The following is an 8,079-nucleotide window of genomic DNA, read 5'->3' as shown; positions in this document are numbered from 1 at the left end:
TTGATAACTGTTCAATAATTGTAAAATCTCTACCAATATCTTGTAACTTAAACATTTTTTACTTTGTGACGAACTTTTTTACTCGGCGAAGAACAGCCGATGCTGTTGTTAAACGAGTTAAAAACAACTTCAGCTAGTTTTATATTTAGAGTCGACTTCAGCGTCAGAAGTATGCTTTAACTTGTCTATGATAGACCTAAAGTCCACTCTTAAGTAAAGTCGAGTTTAATTCGCTTAAAATGTACTTTATTTTTGACTATGATTATGGGCCAATATGTGTAATTACACATGAAGTGGCAACACTGCCAAGGATGCAAAAATTAGTAAGACAAAAATCAGTTAAAAAGTTCTTAATATTTTCAAACTCTGCATCATAGTTAGTGCAGTTGGTGTATCGTGGAATAATGTGAAAAACATTATTATTTATTGTAGATGACAGAACAATATTGTGATCGGCCATATTAGTGAATTTTAAATTAAATGCCTTTTTTAAAACCATACAAACATCCACCTTTGGCCCGTCCAGCACTATGGGTCTTTTCAGCATAAATCGAGTGTAAATAGTAATTTAATAGAAAGTTTGAAAATCAATTTTGCTTACTTGATGAAACATGAGTTTCATATAAAAAGAAAATATCAAATTTATTTAAAAATGTGAAAAATTTTTCAAATTTAATACTATTCGCAAGGTTAGCAACGTTAGCAACTATTGAATATACACATCGATGGAGTTAAGCGGTACAGAATTAACAGCAACATTATCCTTGACGGCGACTTCAATGTTGGCTTTAGATAGAAGATTTTTATTCATAGAATTTACAGCATAGACATACAGTCAGCGTCAAAAGAAAGTGTACAAATTGTTTTTACATTTAAAACGTTTTATTTACGTATTAAAAAACAATTTTTTCTCCAGTTCTAATATATTTAACAAAACACTTAATTGTTCTCTTGCAATATATAAACAAAAAACTAAACTATTTCAACTGCAACAAAAACAGTAACAACAAAACCAAAAATACTCCATTTTTAACGCGTCAGAAAAAAGTGTACACATTTAGAATTGCAATAAGATTTTTCTAGCTACATAAAAAAATATATTGTTATTCTTTATTTTTGCCTAGATTATAATTTTTTGTGGATCTTGCTGCTAGTCTCATGAGATTTTAAGATAGTAGCTTTTCTTGTTTGATCGCGAGAACTTTAAAACCAAAATGGGAAAACAAACTGCAATTGAAACAAGAAAGTAATTCATAAAATTTAAAAATGAAGGCAAATCGTCACGTGAAATCTCCTCTATAATAGGAAGAAGCCATAATACTGTAAAAAAAATGATAGATAAACAAAAAAATTTAGAATTTTAGAAGATCAGCAACGTGCCGGAACACCAAAACGCCTTAACAACCTTGAAATACGATCGATTGTGAGATCAGTGAAGAAAGTATTCACAGTAAGTGCAGTAAAATTATGCAAAGAATTAACAGATTCGTCTGGAGTGAGAGTTAGTAACAGTACGGTTCGCCGAGCGCTACACCCAAATGCTCTATATGGTGGAGTTCCAGGAGAATAACCCCACATTTCCAAACGAAATAAAGAGCGACTTCGAGAATTCGCAAGCAGGTATTAAAACCAAGAAAATAGTTTTGGAATAATGTGCTGTTTACGTACGAAAGCAAGTTTGAGATTTTCGGAAGTAAAAAAAGGAGTAAAATTTGGAGAAGCAAAAATCAAGAGTTCGACCAAAAAATGTTCTATCCACCGTAAAGCATGGTGGTGGTTAGGTGATGGTGTGGGGGTGTATGGCGGCAAGTGGCATGGGAAAACTCATATTTATTGATAGTTTGATGAGCAAAACCGATTACCTAAACATTCTTATAGAAAATATGGAACCCATCATTAGAAAATTAAATCTAGACCGAACCTGGATCTTCCAACAGGACAACTATCCGAAGCATACTTCTTAACTTGTTAAAGAATGGTTGTTGTATCATACACCGAAACAACTGGAACAACCCCCACAGTCACCGAACATTAATCCCATTGAACATCTGTGGTAGCATTTGGACAGACAGATCAGAAAATGAAATATTACCAGCAATGACTCTCTACACGAAATCCTACAGGAAGAGTGGTTCAACATCCCAACATCGGTGACATCAAAATTGGTAGAAACAATGCCAAGGAGGCTTGAAACTGTTTTAAAACCCAAAAGATGTCAAATAAAATACTAAACACGTTTTTTTCTTCTAATTTCCCTAAACTGTACACTTTCTTTTGACGTTTTTGTTGCAGTTGAACTAGTTTAGTTTTTTGTTTATATATTGCAAGAGAACAATTAAATGTTTTGTTAAATATACTAGAACTGGAGAACAAATAGTTTTTTAATATGTAAATAAAATGTTTTAAATGTAAAAACAAGTTGTACACTTTCTTTAGACGCTGACTGTATATATAGACATACTGGGTTACTTTTATTTTTAGAAAAACTCTTGTTCTTCTGTTTTCAGTAGGTTTCGCGAACATTTTTGGGGGAGCTGGTGTTTGATTTTTATATATAAATGCGATTATTTATTCACACGACTACAGTTTTATCTGCAAATACGAAAAAATAGTGAATATTCATTATTTTTTCCGTGAGAAGGGTATCCGTGAGAAGGGTATATATAAGTTTGTCATTCCATTTGTAATTTCCACAATATAATTTTCCGACCCTATAAAATATATATATTCTGCATTCTTATAGATAGCGGAGTCGATTAAGCCATGTCCGTCTGTCTGTCTGATGTCAGACATGCTTTCGAGAAGTTTCCTATTTAAAATCAGCAAAATGCGTCCATAAATAACGGAGATATGAGCAAAAATCCGAGACAACCTCTGGAAATTTCATCAAAACAAGACAATTTATTGCATGCTTTGACAAAAAGCAACATAACGTATGTTTGGATGTGTGTTGCTTTGCGTATTTTGTTTTGTATCGTTTGGCGTTGTTGTTTTTATTTCACCTTCGTGAGAAGGGTATATATAAGATCGTCATTTCATTTGTAACTTGTACAATTAAATATGTTCGTCAGCAATTAAATGTAAAATTTTTAAAAGTTTTCTTGATATATTTAGGATGCTATACGATAAAAAGTTGAGGTTTTTGGAAGTAGAGATGGCAAGATTCTAATAGAATTTTTATGAGGGATGGTGGCCAAAAACTAGCACAACACCAGCAGCCGTTTTAAGGTGCATGGAGAGCTGATAAAGTGAGTAAGAATGAATGCAATATTCATAGAATATAATAGAAACGATTTATTAATTAAATAATTAATTAAAAGCGTATATGTTATTTTGTTTAACCTCCTCGGTCCTGGCGTGCAGCCCACTGAACATTTATCAAACGTCTGCAAACCTGATTAAAACAATTATTTTTCGTCTTACGACCATTTATACAGCTAGCTGAACATGTTTTTTGTTCTAAAAACCTGGAAATTTTTTTATAGCAGGTCACACTAAACAATTTTTAATTAATTTTGTGATCAGTTGTTCGTAGAACACGTTTTCATGAGCACTTAAACATTTCAATTAATTTTTTTAAAGTTGTGAAATACAAAAACTAAAAGAAATATATAATTTTATTATTAACAATTCAATAATCATACATATCGTACATATAATCGTACATAAATGTCCATTAAATTTGTTGTTAGGCCCTTATTTTAGCATTATTATAACCTATTACGAAAAAAATGCCAAGTAAATTTACAGAGCAACAAATTGTTGATCTGTTCATGGAAAGCGATATTGAAGATATTGCTGATGATTAGATGGGAAATAGGTAAATACCCGGTAAAATGGGTATATACCCTGGTAAACTATGTAGTAGAAAATTTGGTGCTGCAAAATTTAATGAATTTTATAATAAACTAGATGTCCCGGCAAACGTTGTTCTGCCACACAAAGTATGAAGACCCCCACTATGATAGTAGTCCAGATATACAATAATATATTTTTACTTTGTATGGGAGGTGCCATGCACATTGTTCCTATATAGGTCAATTGTGAATCTAAACCATCCAGGGACCCAATCAAACCCACACAAAAAATTTCATCGAAATCGGCCCAGCCGTTAAGGAGGAGTTCAGTTACTAACACACGTACAGAAGAATTATATATATAAAGATATAAATCGAAATGCTTACTTGAAAAATAATGAACCACTATTCAGCTTAATTCCGTGCACGCGCAAATACTATTCCACCATGTCGAAGGAGATATTTCTTCTATGCAGTTCCACACAATGGCGCATATTCATAAATCATAACTAAAGTCGGAACTAGTAAAACAGAAACTAAAAAATAGTTCATAGATAGTTGTAAAAAATCCTATTCACAATTCATTTATTTTCAAATTGGTACCCATATCATAAATAAACTTCATACCAATTAGACAATCGGATGAACTTAAATCGTACCCTTGACTATTGGGGTGAAGGAAACTAGCAGGCAAATGTATTGGTTTAACAAACTTTTTCAACCATTCATCAAAGGAAGACAACAAATCTTGTTTTTCTTTATCATCAATTTCAGTTATTGGTATAAATGCATCTCGCAGCTTATTTCGAATATACCCTATGAATACTATATTGGTTGAATTCGAAAATAGATGTCGGTTGAAATAGTTTTAAATTGAATTTCTGCATATTCCAAAAATCTTCACTTAGCATTGATGATTTTGTTGTAGCCTTTAGGACATTGGTAGGCGTTCATATTGTTGAGATTACAAAACACACAGCAAGAGCGTAAAAAATACAAATAACTCATTTAGTTGCAAACAATAGAGCGTAAAAATACAAATATTTCATTCTGTTGCTTGATGTTGTTGCGAATTTTTTATTTTTAACCCATACATGCACACAAACTACAATTTCTCTTTTTGCGCTTCCCTGCTTTAGGTTCACTTGTTCGTGAACAGCCAAAATAAAACAAATGAATAATTTAAAATAACGTTTTAGCTGATTGCAGCATTTCAAATGCTTTTTATAAATACCCAAATAAATACTCAGGAAATGTTTTTACTTCGTATTTACCTAATGTATGGGTAAATATTGTGTAGAATCCCATCTATACTGATGATGAAGATAATTAGAGGGAACAAAACTGAGTTTTGAAGAGGAACTAGCCGAAGTTTTGCCTCAAGCACAAGTGAAGCGGCTAAAATGACTTTCATTTTAGCATGTTTCCATGATCGGTAGTGCTTCATGGAGTTCCATTCCTAAACAATAAATTTTCACCCAGGAGTATAATTATTTTCAAGAATTTAAAAAGAAAAATGTTTAAATAAATAAGTTTTTTTATTTGATTTGGTTACAAATGTTCAGCTGGCTGCACATACAATATCTCAGAATCCTTTCATCCTTTATGTCCTCGAACAAATTTTTTATTCTATTGTTTCTTCCAGAAGCATAAAAATCTTGTACGTTTATTTATTTATCGAATCTGCCTTACTTAGGCCTGACAATAAGTAATAAAATCTTATAAATAAAATTAAAACTAAATGCTCTCTGACGGGAGCGTTGATGTTCATATGGGCCACATCTTAGCGGGGTGGTAGATCGGTTCTACGAAGCCTTGATCTTGTTTGGGTCTGTGTGAGATGTCTTGCAAGCGGGTTCGGGTGGTTCAACAATTTCATGATGTATTTCTCACGGACATTCTTGAATTCATCTTTAGCTAACGGTACTTGTAGGTCTCTATGGATGTTCTCATTTCTTATGTACCAAGGTGCACCTGTCATTGTCCTAAGAATTCTCGATTGGGCCCTCTGTATAAGTTCAATACTGGAATTAATGGCCGTTCCCCAATATTGGATTCCATATGTCCAGTTTGGTTTTAATACACATTTATACAGGATGACTTTATAGTCAAGGCTTAATTTTGATTGGTGATTGAGTAACCAGTAGGGTAATTTTGGACGGTTAACTGTTCGAATAATTTAAAATTGCCGATTTTCAAATAAAAAATAAACCGATTAATTTGTCTCGGTTAACCGATTAACCGAATTTTTTTTTTTTGCACTTTAACATATTTTTTTTCTGTTTTGATGCAAATACAAATTTATATAGACGAAACTTTTTTTTCAAACGAGTCTTTTATCAGAACTTAACGAAACTATTAAAAGTATTCAAAATCTAAAACAATCCATAAAGGATTCCAATGGTATAACAAAGGATTTTATATATATTGGATATATGTATAATGCTTTCGATTTCACCAACCTACAATCAGCGAGAGAGTTTTTTTCAAGTAATGTTTTATTCTAAAAAAAAATCGTTTAAAAGAATATTTAAATTATATTCTTTTTTTAAAAGATGATTTCTGAAGATCTCACTAAAATCATGAAAAAATCACATGTGTATACAAAATGTATCTCAAATACCATATTTGCTATTATTTTTGGTTGAATTGTTATGTTTTGTTTGTTTTTTATGTTTTTGTACACAAAATTCGTTGTTGTATTTTCATTTTAAAATTAAAATACAAATTATTCGGCTAATCTAATAATTTTAAATTAACCGATTATTAACCGATTAAATCCAAACCCCGATTAATTATATGCCCGATTAAACCAGAAACCCGATTAATTGAATACCCTAGTAACCAGTGAAGGCTAGAGGCTCTTAACTTCATGTGAAGTCTCTTGGCTTCTATATGACGACGCCAATTAAGTCGTCTATCCAAGTGAATACCAAGGTATGTAACAGTATCTGTCTGTGGAATGTTTATGTTATTTAGTGTGATAGGTGGACATTCACCCCTTCTGAGAGTAAATGTGATGTGTTTACTTTTGAGTTCATTTACTCGTATTCTCCAGTTATTCAACCATATCTCCACGAGTCTCAGATAATTGGCCAATTTCGTAGAACCTACCTGCGGATCTGCATGTGAGCTAAGTATTGCCGTATCATCAGCGAATGTTGATATGGTAAGTCTATCACACACAGGCAAGTCAGAAGTATATATCAAATAAAGTGTTGGTCCGAGAACACTTCCCTGTGGAACACCAGCTTTAATTTCATAATTTCCTGTTACATAATCGCAATATTTCACTCTAAAAACTCGGTCTGATATGTATGACTAAAGCAATCTATGCGTACTTGGTGGCAGTAGACAATATAATTGAAGAGCGGGGGAACAAGAGCGAGCTCTCTCAATAGGTTTGGCGGTTAAATAATGTTTGTTGTAATTGCGATCAGTTATATTTTGTTGATCACTCTCCCCACTGAGAAATATGTATGCATTTCTGCCGTTTAAGCTGAGCCTAGCAGTCTCATCATGAGAACTCATATGCTCTTTCACTCAAATCAAAAGAAAAGGAACAGAAACACACTTTCTTATTAATTTAAATCTATTTTTGATAATTTAACAACTTTTTTTTGGCACTATTTGTTTGTTTTTTTTTACACTGTTTTAGGTGCACAATTGGTTTTTTTTATTTTTCTTTAAGCGTCCAAATCGCCAAATATTGTATATATTTTTAATTTTAAAAAAACTTTTAACTTCAATAAAAGTACGGAGCGAGCTAAAAACATGTCTGTCTCTTAAGAAAGAAAAACTGAATATGAACTTGGTTATTTTTGATAGTAAAAGTTTAAAATTTTGTACACATACATGGGCAATATGATGTAGTGAATCAATAATAAAATCAATTACGAATTTTTTGATGATACGTTGTTTTGCATTTTAGGTGACGATATGTATGTGGCGGAAATACTGTATTAGGGTTGCCAAATGTGCCGATTTTCGCGGGATTGTCTCCCTTTTAGTCATGAAATTTCGCTTCCCGCTCGGCATTCGTAATTCCGTTTTTTCTTGATTTTCCACATCTACTAACTACTTACTTCATATATGTACATTAGGGTGGCCCCGTTTGTATGGAGTAAAAATAAGGTATCGATGTTCCCGCCTAAAATGAAAATTTGATTCATTCTAAGACTACGTTTTGAAATTTTTTCGTCCTGGGGTCAATATTTGGCGAGCTGGATCAAAGGATAAAAAGGTCCTTTTTTGAGGTTTTTTACATTTTTTCCATATTTCT

This window comes from Calliphora vicina, chromosome 1, assembly GCF_958450345.1.
Source record: "Calliphora vicina chromosome 1, idCalVici1.1, whole genome shotgun sequence".
Taxonomy (NCBI): domain Eukaryota; kingdom Metazoa; phylum Arthropoda; class Insecta; order Diptera; family Calliphoridae; genus Calliphora; species Calliphora vicina.
This window is presented reverse-complemented; position numbering follows the sequence as displayed.